Here is a 16,237-nt window from a genome sequence, read left to right on the forward strand (position 1 = left end):
GGGGGTTGACTTATGAGGAAAGGTTGAGTAGGTTGGGCCTCTACTCATTGGAATTCAGAAGAATGAGAGGTGATCTTATCGAAACGTATAAGATTATGAAGTGGGTTAACAAGCTGGATGCAGACAGGATGTTTCCACTGATAGGGGAGTTTAGAACTAGGGGGCATAATCTTAGAATAAGGGGCCGCCCATTTAAAACTGAGACGAGAAATTTCTTCTCTCAGAGGGTTGTGGATTTGTGGAACTTGCTGCCTCAGAGTGCTGTGGAAATTGGGACATTGAATAAATTTAAGACAGAAGTAGACAGTTTCTTGAGAGATAAAGGGATAAAGGGTTATGGAGAGCACGCAGGGAAGTGGACGTGAGTCCATGATCAGATCAGCCATGATCGTATTAAATGGCAGAGCGGGCTCAAGGGGCTGTATGGCCTTCTCCTGCTCCTATTTCTTACGTTCTTATGTTCTTATTAAGGACATAGTAGCAGGGCACTTAGAACAGAATAATAGGATTGGGTAGAATCAACACGGAGTTATGAAAGGGAAATCATATTTGACAAATCTGAGTTTTTGAGGTTGTAACTAACAAAATAGATAAGGGGGAACCAGTGGATTTGGATTTTCAGAAGACATTCGATAATGCCACACAAGAGGGTATTAAACTAGATTAGGGCTCAAAGGATTGGAAGTAATATATGAGCATGGATTGAAGATCGGTTAACGGACAAAAAACAGAGAGTAGGAATAAATGGATAATTTTTGTGTTGTCAGGTTGTAACTAGTGGGTACTGCAAGGATTAGTGCTTGGGCCTCAGCTATTCACAATCTATATCAATGATTTGGAAGAGGGGTCAAATGTAATATATTCAAGTTTTCTGATGATACAAAGGTAGGTGGGATGTAAGTTGTGAGGAGGATGCAAAGAGACTTCAAGAGGATATAGGCAGTTTAAGTGAATGGGAAAGAACATGGCAAATGGAATATAGGGCCCAAGTTTCCACATGATTCGCGCCTGATTTTTAGGAGCAACTGGTGGAGAACGGACTATTTTAGAAATCGCAATTCTCCACATTTTTTTTTCTGCAGTTCTGGTCAGGTAGAACAGTTCTAGTTTAGAACAGAATTTTTTCTTCAAAAGGGGGCGTGTCCGGCCACTGACGCCTGATTTGAAAGTTTCCACAGTGAAAATGTACTCCAAACTAAAGTAGAATGGTGCCAGTGAAGATTTTTGTAGAACTGAAAAAACCTGTTCTACACATTAAAAAATCAGGCGCAGGTTACAAATTAGGCGTCCAGAACGAGGTGGGGGGGGGAAGGGAACTCATTAAATTTGACAATAAATCCTTATTTATACTTCTACAAATATTATACAAATAAATCCAACCTGAATAAACATTTATAAGCCAAGAAAAGATTAAATAAACCATCTTCCTACCTGTGTGAAAGTGCTTCAGCCAGGGAGAATTCTGCAGCTGTTCATGCCGTTGAGCGAGAGAGGGAGGGAGAGAGAGGGAGGGAGGGAGAGAGAGAGGGGAGGGAGAGAGGGGAGGGAGGGAGAGAGAGAGAGAGAGAGGGAGAGAGAGGGAGAGAGAGGGAGAGGGAGGGAGAGAGAGGGAGGGAGAGAGAGGGAGGGAGGGAGAGAGAGAGAGGGAGGGGAGAGGAGGAGAGAGAGGGGGGGGTCGGGGGAGCGGGTGTCGGGTCGGGGGGAGCGGGTGTCGGGTCGGGGGGGGGAGCGGGTCTCGGGTCGGGGAGCGGGACTCGGGTCGGGGCGGGGGGGAGAGCGGGTCTCGGGTCTCTGTCGGGGTGGGGGGGAGCAGGTCTCGGGTGTCGGGTCGGGGCGGGTGGGGGGAGAGCGGGTGTCGGGGCGGGGGGAGCGGGTGTCGGGGCAGGCGGGGGGTGGAGCGGGTCTCGGGTGTCAGTCGGGGCGGGGGGGAGCGGGTGTCGAGTCGGGTCTGGTCGGCGGGGGGTGGGGGGGGGAGCGAGTGTCGGGTCTGGTCGGGCGGGGAGCAGGAGCTGGCCGTGGGAGGAGCCTCATTCACGCAGCCCCAGTGAGGCCATTCAGCCAGGGCTAGGGGCTGTGTGCTTCGGGCCCCTCCCACAGTTCAGCGCCTGGAGCTACTGCACTTGCGTGCCGACTGTAGCGCGCATGTGCAGAGGTCCCGGCACTGTTTTCAGCGCAGGGACCTGGCTCCGCCCCCCCCACAGCTCGTGCCGGCTGCGCCGAGTGCCACAGGACCTGTAAGTCGGTGGAGACTACCGAGGATTTTTTTAGGCGCCGTTTTAGGCCCAGCTCGGAGGGGCGCCCGTTTTTTTTCTTGTGGAAACTTGGGCCCATAATGTGGAGAGATGTGAAGTTATCCACATTGGTAGAAAAAATAGAAAAGCAGAGTATTTTTTAAATGGTGAAAGATTGGGGAATGTTGTTGTTCAGGGGGACCTGGGTATCCTTGTACATGAATCATTGAAAGTTAATATGCAGGTACAACAAGCAATTAGGAAAGCAAATGGTATGTTGGCTTTTATTAAAAGAGGATTTGAGTGTAAGGGTAAAGACGTCTTACTGCAATTGTTTGGGCCCTGGTTAGACCACACCTGGAGTATTGTGTACAGTTGTGGTCTCCTTACCTAAGGAAGGATATACTTGCCATAAAGCGGGTGCAATGGAGATTCACCAGACTGATTCCTGGGATGGAGGGGTTGTCCTATGAGAAGAGTTTGAGTAGACTAGGTCTAAATTCTCTAGCGTTTAGAAGAATGAGAGCGGATCTCATTGAAACATGCAAAATTCTTACAGGGCTTGACAGGGTAGATGCAGGGAGGATATTTCCTCTGGCTGGGGAGTCTAGAACTAGTGGTCACACTCTCAGAATAAGGGGTCGGTTATTTAGCACTGAGCTGAGGAGGAATGTCTTCACTCAGAGGGTGGAATTCTCTAGTCAAGAGGGCTTTGGAGGCTCAGTCTTTACGAATACTCAAGGCAGAGATCGATAGATTTTGGAATATTAAGGGATTCAAGGGATATGGGGATAGTGCAGAAAAGTGGATTATCAGCCATGATCTCATTGAATGACGGAGCAGGCTTGAAGGGCCGAATGGCCTACTCCTGCTCCTTTCTTTTGTTTTTATGACGAATTAGTGATGTATGATATTAATAGCCAGGTGCTGCGTATACTTTATAAGTTTAATAGATTTTTGTTAGGTAAATGTATCAAAGGATATGTAACTAATGCAGGTAAATGGAATTGAGGATTATGAACCAGCAACAAGAGAGAAGCAAGACCCATCTGTGGAATGAGAAGCAAGAGTTAACGTTTCAGGTTGACGACCTTTCTTCAGAAATCCTGATGTGGCCTTCTCATGTTCCTATGTCCCTATAAGTGTCACCCTTCTCAATCATACAGTCATTGCATTTATTATAACTGGGGAGCAACATGCGGTGGCCAGGCCCGAAAATCGGCACGGTCCCAGCCTGCAAGACCATCAGCAGGCCAGGGCCATTACAGGGATCAACACGTGGCGGCATGCCACTGCAGGGAGCTGCACGTGCTGCTGCAGGAGGGCGATGGCGGCGAAGAGGGCGACTGGATTTGACATCACCCAAATCCAGGTTGCTGATTTCAGTGTGGGCAGGTGCAGCTGGAGCGGCGAGGTCGGAGCGCAGGAGCAGCGAGAGATTGCAGCGGGACGTGATTGGGGCCCAGGATATTCCAACAGTGGATAGTCAAGTGGCCAAAGGGGAGGAGGAACGTAACACAATCACAATCACTAAGGAGGTGGTACTCAGTAAGATAATGGGACTAAAGGCAGATATATCCCTCCTCAAAAAATTCAATCAGCTTAATCAAACACTATCTTTCCTTAACAAATCCGTGCTGACTGTCCCTAATTAATTCTTGCCTATCCAAAGGCAGATTTATCCTATTTTCAGGATTTTTCCCAATAATTTTCCCACCACTGACATTTGGCATAAATCTATGCTGACTCTGCCTGACCGAATTTTGCTTATCCAAATGTCCTGCTACTGCTTCTTTAATAATGGACTCCACCATTTTTCCAACCACAGATGTTAGGCTAACTGGTCTATAGTTTCCTGCTTTTTGTCTGCCTCCTTTGTTAAATAGGGGCATTACATTTGCAGTTGGCTGGCATCCTATGGTCTTAAGAGAAGTAGCGGCAGGGATCATGGATGCATTGGTTGTAATTTACCAAAATTCCCTGGATTCTGGGGAGGTCCCAGCAGATTGGGATCAGTGCTGGGACCCCAACTATTTACAATCTATATTAACAACTTGGAAGAAGGGATGTAGTAACGTAGCCAAGTTTGCTGCCAATACAAAGATGGGAGGAAAAGCAATGTGTGAGGAGGACACAAAAAATCTGTAAAAGGACATAGACAGGCTGAGTGAGTGGGAAAAAATTTGGCAGATGGAGTGTAATGTTTGAAAGTGTGAGGTCATGCACTTCAGCAGAAAAAAAATCAAAGAGCAAGTTATTATTTAAATGGAGAAAGATTGCAAAGTGCCGCAGTACAGCGGGACCTGGGGGTACTTGTGCACGAAACACAAAAGGATAGTATGCAGGTATAGCAAGTGATCAGGAATGCCTTTATTGCAAAGGGGATAGAGTATAAAAGCAGGGATGTCTTGCTGCAGCTATACAAGGTATTGGTGAGGCCACACCTGGAATACTGCGTGCAGTTTTGGTTTCCATATTTACGAAAGGATATACTTGCTTCGGAGGCAGTTTAGAGAAGGTTCACTAGGATGATTCCTGGGATGAGGGGTTTGACTTATGAGTAAAGGTTGAGTAGGTTGGGCGTCTACTCATTGGAATTCAGAAGAATGAGAGGTGATCTTATCGAAATGTATAAGATTATGAGGGGACATGACAAGGTGGATGCAGAGAGGATGTTTCCACTGATGGGGGAGACTAGAACTAGAGGGCATGATCTTAGAATAAGGGGCCGTCCATTTAAAACATAAATGAGGAGGAATTTCTTCTCTCAGAGGATTGTAAATCTGTGGAATTTGCTGCATCGGAGAGCTGTGGAAGCTGGGACATTGAATAAATTTAAGACAGAAATAGACAGTTTCTTGAGAGATAAGGGGTTATGGGGAGCAGGCAGGGAAGTGGAGCTGAGTCCATGATCAGATCAGCCATGATCTTATTGAATGGCGGAGCAGGCTCGAGGGACCGTATGGCCTACTCCCGTTCCTATTTCTTATGTTCTTATGTTCTTATGAGAGGCGTGAGTTCGGTAGCCAGAAGCGGCGAGGGCCCAGGGGCAGCATGGGCCAGCCCACACTGCAATATATGTGCGCACTAGGTCTGTGCAGCAGAGCAGGTATCCAGTCGTCCTGGTTAACCCTTGCCACTGGACCAAGACCTAGTTCTATCAAGCCCATATGGTGGCTGATGTGTAATGGCCACCACACGTTAAAAAAATCCAAGCACAGGTGTCTTCCACCCTTCAAGATGTAGTTCGGGATCTGGAATATTAGGTCCTTCATTGAAAAACCTGTGAATTCATTGAACTCATCCCTTTTTGGCGTGGAAGCAAGTCATCCTCGTTTCGAGGGACTGCCACTGATGATGATATAATTATCCCCAAATTTCATGTGCTTACCTCTGATTCGCTCATTCTACAATGATTGACTCCCATCCCTGACTTCCATTTTCTCAAGACCTGCACCAGACCACGAAAAACTGCCTACAAATAATGGTAGCTCAAAATGTAGGAAAGTTAAAACTTTTTAATTCATACATTTCACTTGATGCGATTGGCTCATTTCCTGCACATGTACACCGTGGAATGCTCCAGGGGGTGAAATTGTTCTTTGGCGAAGTGAAAAAACAGAGCAATCGCAAATCAACACCCCGCCGGAATTTCCTTTCCATTGAAGTTAAGAAGGACAGAAAAATTACTGTGAAGAGAGAGAGAGAGAGAAAGTGAGAGAGAGAGAGAGAGAGAGCAGAAAAGAAAAAAGGGGGAGTTTCAAGCTGACTTTGAACGCTATCAGTCAAACTTTACCCTCTGGCTTCTGGCTCATGCGGTGATCGGCGACTTACTGAATTACTTTAAGCGAGAGCTGGACCTGTTTCTAGCTGGGGTAGAGATCAGCTCATATAGACGGTAGGTGCTGCAGGGAGTTCAGTGCCAATGTGATCTCCTGGACTGGTTTTGATCACCTGGATGGGTCAGAGAGGAATTTCCCAGAGTATTTTATACCCCAAATTGATGTGGGCTTGGGTTTTTTTTAACCTTTTTTTCATCTCTCCCAGGTGATTACATGCTTGTGGGTGCAGTGGGACATGTAAATGTTGTGACAATTGTGTGGCACAGGCTTGATGGAACAGAGGGTCTTTGCCTGTCCATCATTTTTTTGTCTGTTCGCGTTACGTTTTCTTAATCTGATTCAGAAATTTGGGTCCAGTATTTTTCTACAACCTGCCACCCCCCCCACCCCCCAACCCCCTCCCACTCCCTCCACTCCTCCACCCCATCTCCCCACACCCCAAAAAAGAATGTGATTCAGACAGCTCCCACAATTGCTTGGACACTTTTGTACTTGAAGCTAACACCATGCGCGGTTCTGGGTTATCCTTATTGAATGTTCAAATCATTCGAGTTCATTAGACACTATTTAGATAAGCTTACTGAAAATCAATTCAAAGCATTGTACATAATTAATCTGTAAATCTAGCTGCTGCTCAAAGGGAATAATTGTGAGATGTAAGATAGCAACATCTTGGAGTTGACGAACAGTGAGGCAACTATAATGTTTTGAAAGTTTACCTGACGTCTTCGATCTAACTCTGTTGGACTCGGAGAATTCCATTAGATCATAAACCACAAATTGATATTTTTGTTTTCTGTTACAGAACAGAAATATAGATGGATTGAACTGGTGGTAATGGACTTAATTTCCCATTAGACCCATTAATTCGAAGGTTGGGATCATTGAGCGGCTTTGCCTTTTGAACAGCTAACGATGTTCAATAACTTTTGACAACTAATGCACCATCTAGCTCATTACTTTGAGTGCTTTCCATGCTTGGAATGTAACATTTTTGTAAGAGCATTCTGTACCTTCTTTAACTGCAAAGTGCAAGCTTTTGCCTATTTTGTCGATATTAAATTTGTACATTTTGCTCCCACAATAATTTATACTAATACCTCATCCAGGCAGAAGGTTTGAGAATGCAACAACTTTCAGGAACAGAGAAGGACCAACTTTGAACCTGAACTGTCCACCTCCCTACCATATCTTCAACTCCCTCTCCCTTCAGAAATCCGTCTAAATGCCCCTTGACTCCAATTGTGCTGTCCAGTTCAACACCCTCCTATGATAACTTATTGTGCAACTTATTGCGCAACTCTTATCACAATCACAGAGGCTGTTGGACCGTTGTAAAATAAATAACTGGCTCGCTAACATCCTTCAAGAAGGGAACCCTTACCCAGTCTGGCTTACATGTAACCCCAGTCCTACACTGTGTGGTTGAGTCTTAACTCCCTTAAGGCAAATAGGTTTTGCCTTGCTGCTGTTGTCCCGATTGCAAGAACATTTAAGTGTTTTGACCAGTATTTGCAAATATAGATTGCAATGTCAGATTGATGTCCTTCGACCAGATTGTGCAAAGCATGAGGAATGATCTCATTATCTCGACTGAGCTGACCTTGGCTTCGCCTCCAATTCCCCTCCATGTCACACAACATCCTGGCTTGGAAATACATCGCTGTTCCTTCATCGTCGCTGGGTCACAATGCTGGAACTCCCTCCCTAACAGCACATGTACTGCAGCAGTTCAAGAAGACGGCTCATCACCACCTTCTCACCTTCTCGAGGGCAATTAGGGACGGGCAATAAATACCGGCCTTGCCAGCGAAACCTATTTATCTCGGATGGACATTTCAGCTCAGATGACCTTTAAGGATGATAATTCCAGAGCGATGATTGTAAAAATTTTGGCGAATTTAAATTTGAGAGCCTTATGGAGCGATCGGAATTCCATAAAAAGGGAGTTCTCCAGAAAAGGTTCGGTGGGTGATGTTTTAAAACAGAGCTGAAGAGATTTTGTATTAATGCGGGAAGGGTTAATTTCTGAGGGGATGGAGATTTTTTTTTAAAGTATTTTAATGACCACTCAGCTTTGGTTCTTAGAATTAGGAACAGCAGATCCAGGGGTATGGATTTTAAATAATCAATAGTTGAAAGAAATTGCTTATAAAGAAGGGATTTTAAATATAATAAAGAATGCTCAGAAAGAACCTTTATTCTTGAAAGAAAGAAGAGTTTGGTGGGACAATTTCAAATATGAGGTACAAGTTTTTTCGGTACGTTATGGGAAAGAAAGAGCAACAGCTAACTGGCGTTGAGAAGAGAATATAAACAGAAAGTTTACAGATAGAGATTGAACCTCCCTTATCCGGCACCCTCGGGACCTGGCCTGTGCTGGATAAGGGATTTTTCCGGATAAAGGGAGGTCACACCAAGAGGAGTAGGGGATGGGGGGTAGGAGGTCTGTGCCCCGGGCGGGGCCTATGTGTAGGCGGGCCACCAAGTGTTGGCGGGCCCTCGGCGGGTGGAGTGTCGGCGGGCCCCAAATTCGGAGTGGAGGTCGCCCGGGTTCTGCGCATGCGCCTCCGGCCACCAGAATCATGACGGACGAGGGATGGTGCCGAATAAGGGAGTCCCGGATAAGGGAGATCGAATATGTATCTGTAAAGCAGTTGGCAGAGGGGATAAGGGAGCAGAGACTAAATGGAAGATTTTAAAGGAAGAGTGGGAATTATTGTAAGCTGAAAAATGCAAGGGGGCAATTCTCCGTGCAAAGGCGAAAGATGCATTGGAGGGAGAAATAGGCACTGGATATTTTCTTGAGCAAGAGAAGTTACGACAAACGTTATCATTAATTGGAGAGTTGAAGGCTAGGGAAAAGATCATTAATGAAAGTGAGGAGATTATGGAGACGGCTAGTAGCTTTTATCAAGAGTTATATACAAAAGAAGATATTTCCAAATTGGCGATGGAGAGTGTTAATGCTTTTACTGAAGTGGGTTTAAAGGAGGATGAGAGAATCATGTGTGACAAAGAAGTAGGATTAGTGGAAATAAAAGTAGCAATAAGTGGAAAGCCCAGGGTCCGATGGACTAAGTGCAGAATGTTATAAATAATTTTTTAGAGATTTTAATTCCATTGCTCATAGAGATTTTTAAGGAGATTAAAACTGAGGGAAGCCTGGCCCCACCTATGAACAGAGATATAAACTTAGCTTATAAAAATAAAGGGGATAGAAGGGATCTGAGGAATTGGAGGCCCATCACATTACTAAATGTGGATTATAAATTCTTGCCGAGAGTTATGGAAAATCATATGAAGGAGGTGATGCCGCAGATAGTTTCGCCCTCTCAGTCCTATGGAATCATAGGCCGGGACATCGCTGACTCTGTGGTCTCAATCCAAGATGAGATAGAACTCATGGAATAGAGTGGGAGGGACGCTTATGTGCGAAAGTTGGATCAAGAGAAAGCTTTTGTTAGAGTCTCTCAGGAGTTTTTATTGATGGTTTTGGAAGCATTTGGTGTCAGGAAAAATTTCATTGAGTGGATAAAGATTTTCTATTCAAACATATTTAAATGTGTTAAATATAATGTTTTTTTATCCAAGTATTTTCGAATACAGAGGTCAGTGAGACAGGGTTGTCCCCTGTCCCCATTGTGTACACATTGGTAGCAGAACCATTAGTTACATGATACGAAAGGAACAAGGCATAGTCGGGATTGCGGTTTCCAGTTCCGGGCAGGTGTCGGTGATACAACAATATGCAGATGACACGACTTTAACGATGAGAGATGGGGAGTCAGTGAGGAAAGCTATGGGAATAGTGAAGGAGTATTGTAGAGCTTCAGGAGCCAGAGTAAATGATAGTAAGTCCCAAGGCCTGGTTGTGGGACGGAGTAAGGGGTAGTGGTCGGAGAAATCCCCTTTTAAGGTGTAAAGGATTTTGGAAGTTCTGGTGGTGCATATGGGGTGCAAGAAGGATTGGGATGAAGTGGATCGATTAAATTGGGAACCGAAGATTATGAAAATTAAAAAGATTTTGGGAAGATGGGAAAGAAGATGTATAAATCAAGAAATAATGGAGGCTTGTAACAAAGGAACGGCAATAACCATAGGTGATTTTAACCTTCATATTGATTGGACAAAGCAAATTGGCCAGGGTAGCCTTGAGGAGGAGTTCATAGAGTGTATCCGGGATAGTTTCCTTGAACCGTACATTGCGGAACCAACCAGGGAGCAGGCTATCTTAGATCTTGTACTGTGTAATGAGACAGGATTAATAAATGATCTCGTACTAAAAGATCCTCTAGGAATGAGTGACCATAATATGGTTGAATTTCAAATTCAGTTGAAGGGTGAGAAAGTTGGTTCTCAAACCAGGGTACCAAGCTTAAATAAAGGAGACGACAAAGGTATGAGGGCAGAGTTGGCTAAAGTGGACTAGGAAAATAGATTAAAGTATGGGATGGTTGATGAGCAGTGGCAGACATTTAAGGAGATATTTCATAACTGGCAATAAAAATATACCCCAATGAGAAAGAAAGACTGTAAGAGAAGGGATAATCATAGTGGCTAACTAAGGAACCAAGGGAGGGTATGAAACTGAAAACAAGGGCAAACAACGTGGCCAAGACCAGTGGGAGGCCAGAGGATTGGGTAATTTTTAAAAGCCAGCAGAGAACGACTAAAAAAATGATTAAGAGAGGGAAAATAGATTATGAAAGTAAACTAACATGAAATATAAAAACAGATAGTAAGAGTTTGTACAGGTACATAAAAAGGAAAAAAATGGCTAAAGCAAATGTTGGTCCCCTGGAGGATGAGACTGGGGAATTAATAATGGAGAACAGGGAAATGGTAGAGACGTTGAACAAATATTTTGTATCGGTCTTCACAGTAGAAGACATGAAAAACATCCCAATAGTGGATCATCAATGGGCGACAGGGAGGGAGGAACTTAATACTATCTCTATCACTAATGAAGTAGTACTCGGTAAGGCAGACAAGTCCCCAGGACCTGATGGCTTATATCCTAGAGTCTTAAGAGCAGTGGCTGCAGAGATAGTGGATGCATTTGTTGTAATCTACCAAAATTCCCTGGATTCTGAGGCAGTCCCAGCAGATTGGAAAATCACAAATGTAATGCCCCTATTTAAAAAAGGAGGCAGACAAAAAGCAGGAAACTATAGACCAGTTTTCCTAACATCTGTCGTTGGGAAAATGCTGGAGACCATTATTAAGGAAGCAGTAGCGGGGCATTTGGAAAAGCATGATTCAATCAAGCAGAGTCAGCATGGTTTCATGAAAGGGAAATCGTGTTTGACAAATTTGCTGGAGTTCTTTGAGCATGTAACAAGTAGGGTGGATAAGGGGGAAGGGGGAACTAGTGGATGTGGTGTATTTAGATTTCCAGAAGGCATTCGATAAGGTGCCACTGAAGAGGCTACTGCACAAGATAAAAGCTCATGGGGTTGGGGGTAATATATTAGCATGGATAGAGGATTGGTTAACTAACAGAAAGCGGAGAGTTGGGATAAATGGATCATTTTCCGGTTGGCAAACAGTGATAGGTGGGATGCCGCAGGGATCGGTGCTGTGTCCTCAACTATTTACAATATATATTAATGACTTGGATGAAGGGACCAAGTGTAATGTAGCCAAGTTTGATGATGATACAAAGATGAGTGAGAAAGCAAATTGTGAGGAGGACACGAAACATCTGCAAATGGATATAGACAAGCTAAGTGAGTGGGCAAACATTTGAAGATGGAGTATAATAGAAACATAGAAACATAGAAAATAGGTGCAGAAGTAGGCCATTCAGCCCTTCGAGCCTGCACCACCATTCAATAAGATCATGGCTGATCATTTACCTCAGTACCCCTTTCCTGCTTTCTCTCCATACCCCTTGATCCCTTTAGCCGTAAGGGCCAGATCAAACTCCCGTTTGAATATATCCAATGAACTGGAATCAACAACTCTCTGCGGCAGGGAATTACACAGGTTAACAACTCTCTGCGTGAAGAAGTTTCTCCTCATCTCAGTCCTAAATGGCCTACCCCTTATCCTAAGACTGTGTCCCCTGGTTCTGGACTTCCCCAACATCGGGAACATTCTTCCCGCATTTAAAATGTCCCGTCAGAATCTTATACGTTTCTATGAGATCTCCTTTCATCCTTCTAAACTCCAGTGTATAAAGGCCCAGTTGATCCACTCTCTCCTCATATGTCAGTCCAGCCATCCCTGAAATCAGTCTGGGGAACCTTCGCTGCACTCATAGTAACATAGAAACATAGAAAATAGGTGCAGGAGTAGGCCATTCGGCCCTTCTAGCCTGCACCGCCATTCAATGAGTTCATGGCTGAACATGCAACTTCAGTACCCCATTCCTGCTTTCTCGCCATACCCCTTGATCCCCCTAGTAGTAAGGACTTCATCTAACTCCTTTTTGAATATATTTAGTGAATTGGCCTCAACAACTTTCTGTGGTAGAGAATTCCACAGGTTCACCACTCTCTGGGTGAAGAAGTTTCTCAACATCTCGGTCCGAAATGGCTTACCCCTTATCCTTAGACTGTGACCCCTGGTTCTGGACTTCCCCAACATTGGGAACATTCTTCCTGCATCCAACCTGTCTAAACCCATCCGAATTTTAAACGTTTCTATGAGGTCCCCTCTCATTCTTCTGAACTCCAGTGAATACAAGCCCAGTTGATCCAGTCTTTCTTGATAGGTCAGTCCCGCCATCCTGGGAATCAGTCTGGTGAACCTTTGCTACACTCCCTCAATAGCAAGAATGTCCTTCCTCAAGTTAGGAGACCAAAACTGTACACAATACTCCAGGTGTGGCCTCACCAAGGCCCTGTACAACTGTAGCAACACCTCCCTGCCCCTGTACTCAAATTCCCTCGCTATGAAGGCCAACATGCCATTTGCTTTCTTAACCACCTGCTGTACCTGCATGCCAACCTTCAATGACTGATGTACCATGACACCCAGGTCTCGTTGCACCTCCCCTTTTCCTAATCTGTCACCATTCAGATAATAGTCTGTCTCTCTGTTTTTACCACCAAAGTGGATAACCTCACATTTATCCACTGTATACTTCATCTGCCATGCATTTTCCCACTCACCTAACCTATCCAAGTCACTCTGCAGCCTCATAGCATCCTCCTCGCAGGTCACACTGCCACCCAACTTAGTGTCATCCGCAAATTTGGAGATACTACATTTAATCCCCTTGTCTAAATCATTAATGTATAGTGTCAACAGCTGGGGCCCCAGCACAGAACCTTGCGGTACCCCACTAGTCACTGCTTGCCATTCTGAAAAGTCCCCATTTACTCCTACTCTTTGCTTCCTGTCTGACAACCAGTTCTCAATCCATGTCAGCACACTACCCCCAATCCCATGTGCTTTAACTTTGCACATTACTCTCTTGTGTGGGGCCTTGTCGAAAGCCTTCTGAAAGTCCAAATATACCACATTAACTGGTTCTCCCTTGTCCACTCTACTGGAAACATCCTCAAAAAATTCCAGAAGATTTGTCAAGCATGATTTCCCTTTCACAAATCCATCCTGACTTGGACCTATCATGTCACCTCTTTCCAAATGCGCTGCTATGACATCCTTAATAATTGATTCCATCATTTTACCCACTACTGAGGTCAGGCTGACCGGTCTATAATTCCCTGTTTTCTCTCTCCCTCCTTTTTTAAAAAGTGGGGTTACATTGGCTACCCTCCACTCGATATCAACTGATCCAGAGTCAATGGAATGTTGGAAAATGACTGTCAATGCATCCGCTATTTCCAAGGCCACCTCCTTAAGTACTCTGGGATGCAGTCCATCAGGCCCTGGGGATTTATCGGCCTTCAATCCCATCAATTCCCCCAACACAATTTCCTGACTAATAAGGATTTCCCTCAGTTCCTCCTCCTTACTAGACCCTCTGACCCCTTTTATATCCGGAAGGTTGTTTGTGTCCTCCTTAATGAATACCGAACCAAAGTACTTGTTCAATTGGTCTGCCATTTCTTTGTTCCCCGTTATATGACTTCCCCTGATTCTGACTGCAGGGGACCTACGTTTGTCTTTACTAACCTTTTTCTCTTTACATATCTATAGAAACTTTTGCAACCCGTCTTAATGTTCCCTGCAAGCTTCTTCTCGTACTCCATTTTCCCTGCCCTAATCAAACCCTTTGTCCTCCTCTGCTGAGTTCTAAATTTCTCCCAGTCCCCGGGTTCGCTGCTATTTCTGGCCAATTTGTATGCCACTTCCTTGGCGTTAATACTATCCCTGATAGCCACGGTTGAGCCACCTTCCCTTTTTTATTTTCACGCCAGACAGGAATTTACAATTGTTGTAGTTCATCCATGCGGTCTCTAAATGTCTGCCATTGCCCATCCACAGTCAACCCCTTAAGTATCATTCGCCAATCTATCCTAGCCAATTCACGCCTCATACCTTCAAAGTTAGCCTTCTTTAAGTTCTGGACCATGGTCTCTGAATTAACTGTTTCATTCTCCATCCTAATGCAGAATTCTACCATATTATGGTCACTCTTCCCCAAGGGGCCTTGCACAACGAGATTGCTAATTAATCCTCTCTCATTACACAACACCCAATCGAAGATGGCTTCCCCATAGTTAGTTCCCCGACATATTGGTCTAGAAAACCATCCCTTATGCACTCCAGGAAATCTTCCTCCACCGTACTGCTTCCAGTTTGGTTAGCCCAATCTATGTGCATATTAAAGTCACCCATTATAACTGCTGCACCTTTATTGCATGCACCCCTAATTTCCTGTTTGATGCCCTCCCCAACATCACTACTACTGTTTGGAGGTCTGTACATAACTCCCACTAACGTGTTTTGCCCTTTGGTGTTCTGCAGCTCTACCCATATAGATTCCACATCATCCAAGCTAATGTCCTTCCTAACTATTGCATTAATCTCCTCCTAAACCTACCCCACCTCCTTTTACTTTTATTCTATCCTTCCTGAATGTTGAATACCCCTGGATGTTGAGTTCCCAGCCCTGATCATCCTGGAGCCACGTCTCTGTAATCCCAATCACATCATATTTGTTAACATCTGTTTGCACAGTTAATTCATCCACCTTATTATGGATACTCCTTGCATTAAGACACACAGCCTTCAGGCTTGTTTTTTTAACACCCTTTGTCCTTTTAGAATTTTGCTCTTTGCCTTGGGTTTCTCGACCCTCCACTTTTCCTCATCTCCTTTCTGTCTTTTCCTTTTGTCTCCTTTTTGTTTCCCTCTGTCTCCCTGCATTGGTTCCCATCCCCCTGCCATATTAGTTTAACTCCTTCCCAACAGCACTAGTAAACACTCCCCCGAGGACATTGGTTCCAGTCCTGCCCAGGTGCAGACCGTCCAGTTTGTACTGGTCCCACCTTCCCTAGAACCGGTTCCAATGCCCCAGGAATTTGAATCCCTCCCTGCTGCACCACTGCTCAAGCCACGTATTCATCTGCGCTGTCCTGAAATTCCTACTCTGACTAGCACGTGGCACTGGTAGCAATCCTGAGATTACTACTTTTGAGGTCCTACTTTTTAATTTAGCTCCTAGCTCCTTAAATTCGTTTCGTAGGACCTCATCCCTTATTTTAACCTATGTTGTTGGTACCAATGTGCACCACGACAACTGGCTGTTCTCCCTGCCTTTTTAGAATGTTCTGCACCCGCTCCGAGACATCCTTGACCCTTGCACCATGGAGCCAACATACCATCCTGGAGTCTCAGTTGCGGCCGCAGAAACGCCTACCTAGTCCCCTTACAATTGAATCCCCTATCACTATCGCCCTCCCACTCTTTTTCCTGCCCTCCTGTGCAACAGAGCCAGCCACGGTGCCATGAACTTGGCTGCTGATGCCCTCCCCTGATGAGTCATCCCCCCCAACAGTACCCAAAGCAGTGTATCTGTTTTGCAGCGGGATGTCCACAGGGGACCCCTGCACTACCTTCCTTGCACTGCTCTTCCTGCTGGTCTTCCATTCCCTATCTGGCTGTGGACCCTTTACCTGCAGTACGACCAACTCGCTACACGTGCTATTCACGTCATTCTCAGCATCGTGGATGCACCAGAGTGAATTCACCCTCAGCTCCAACTCTGCAACGCGGTCCGTCAGGAGCTGGAGGCAGATACAC

Source organism: Pristiophorus japonicus, chromosome 6 (assembly GCF_044704955.1).
Source record: "Pristiophorus japonicus isolate sPriJap1 chromosome 6, sPriJap1.hap1, whole genome shotgun sequence".
Lineage (NCBI taxonomy): Eukaryota > Metazoa > Chordata > Chondrichthyes > Pristiophoridae > Pristiophorus > Pristiophorus japonicus.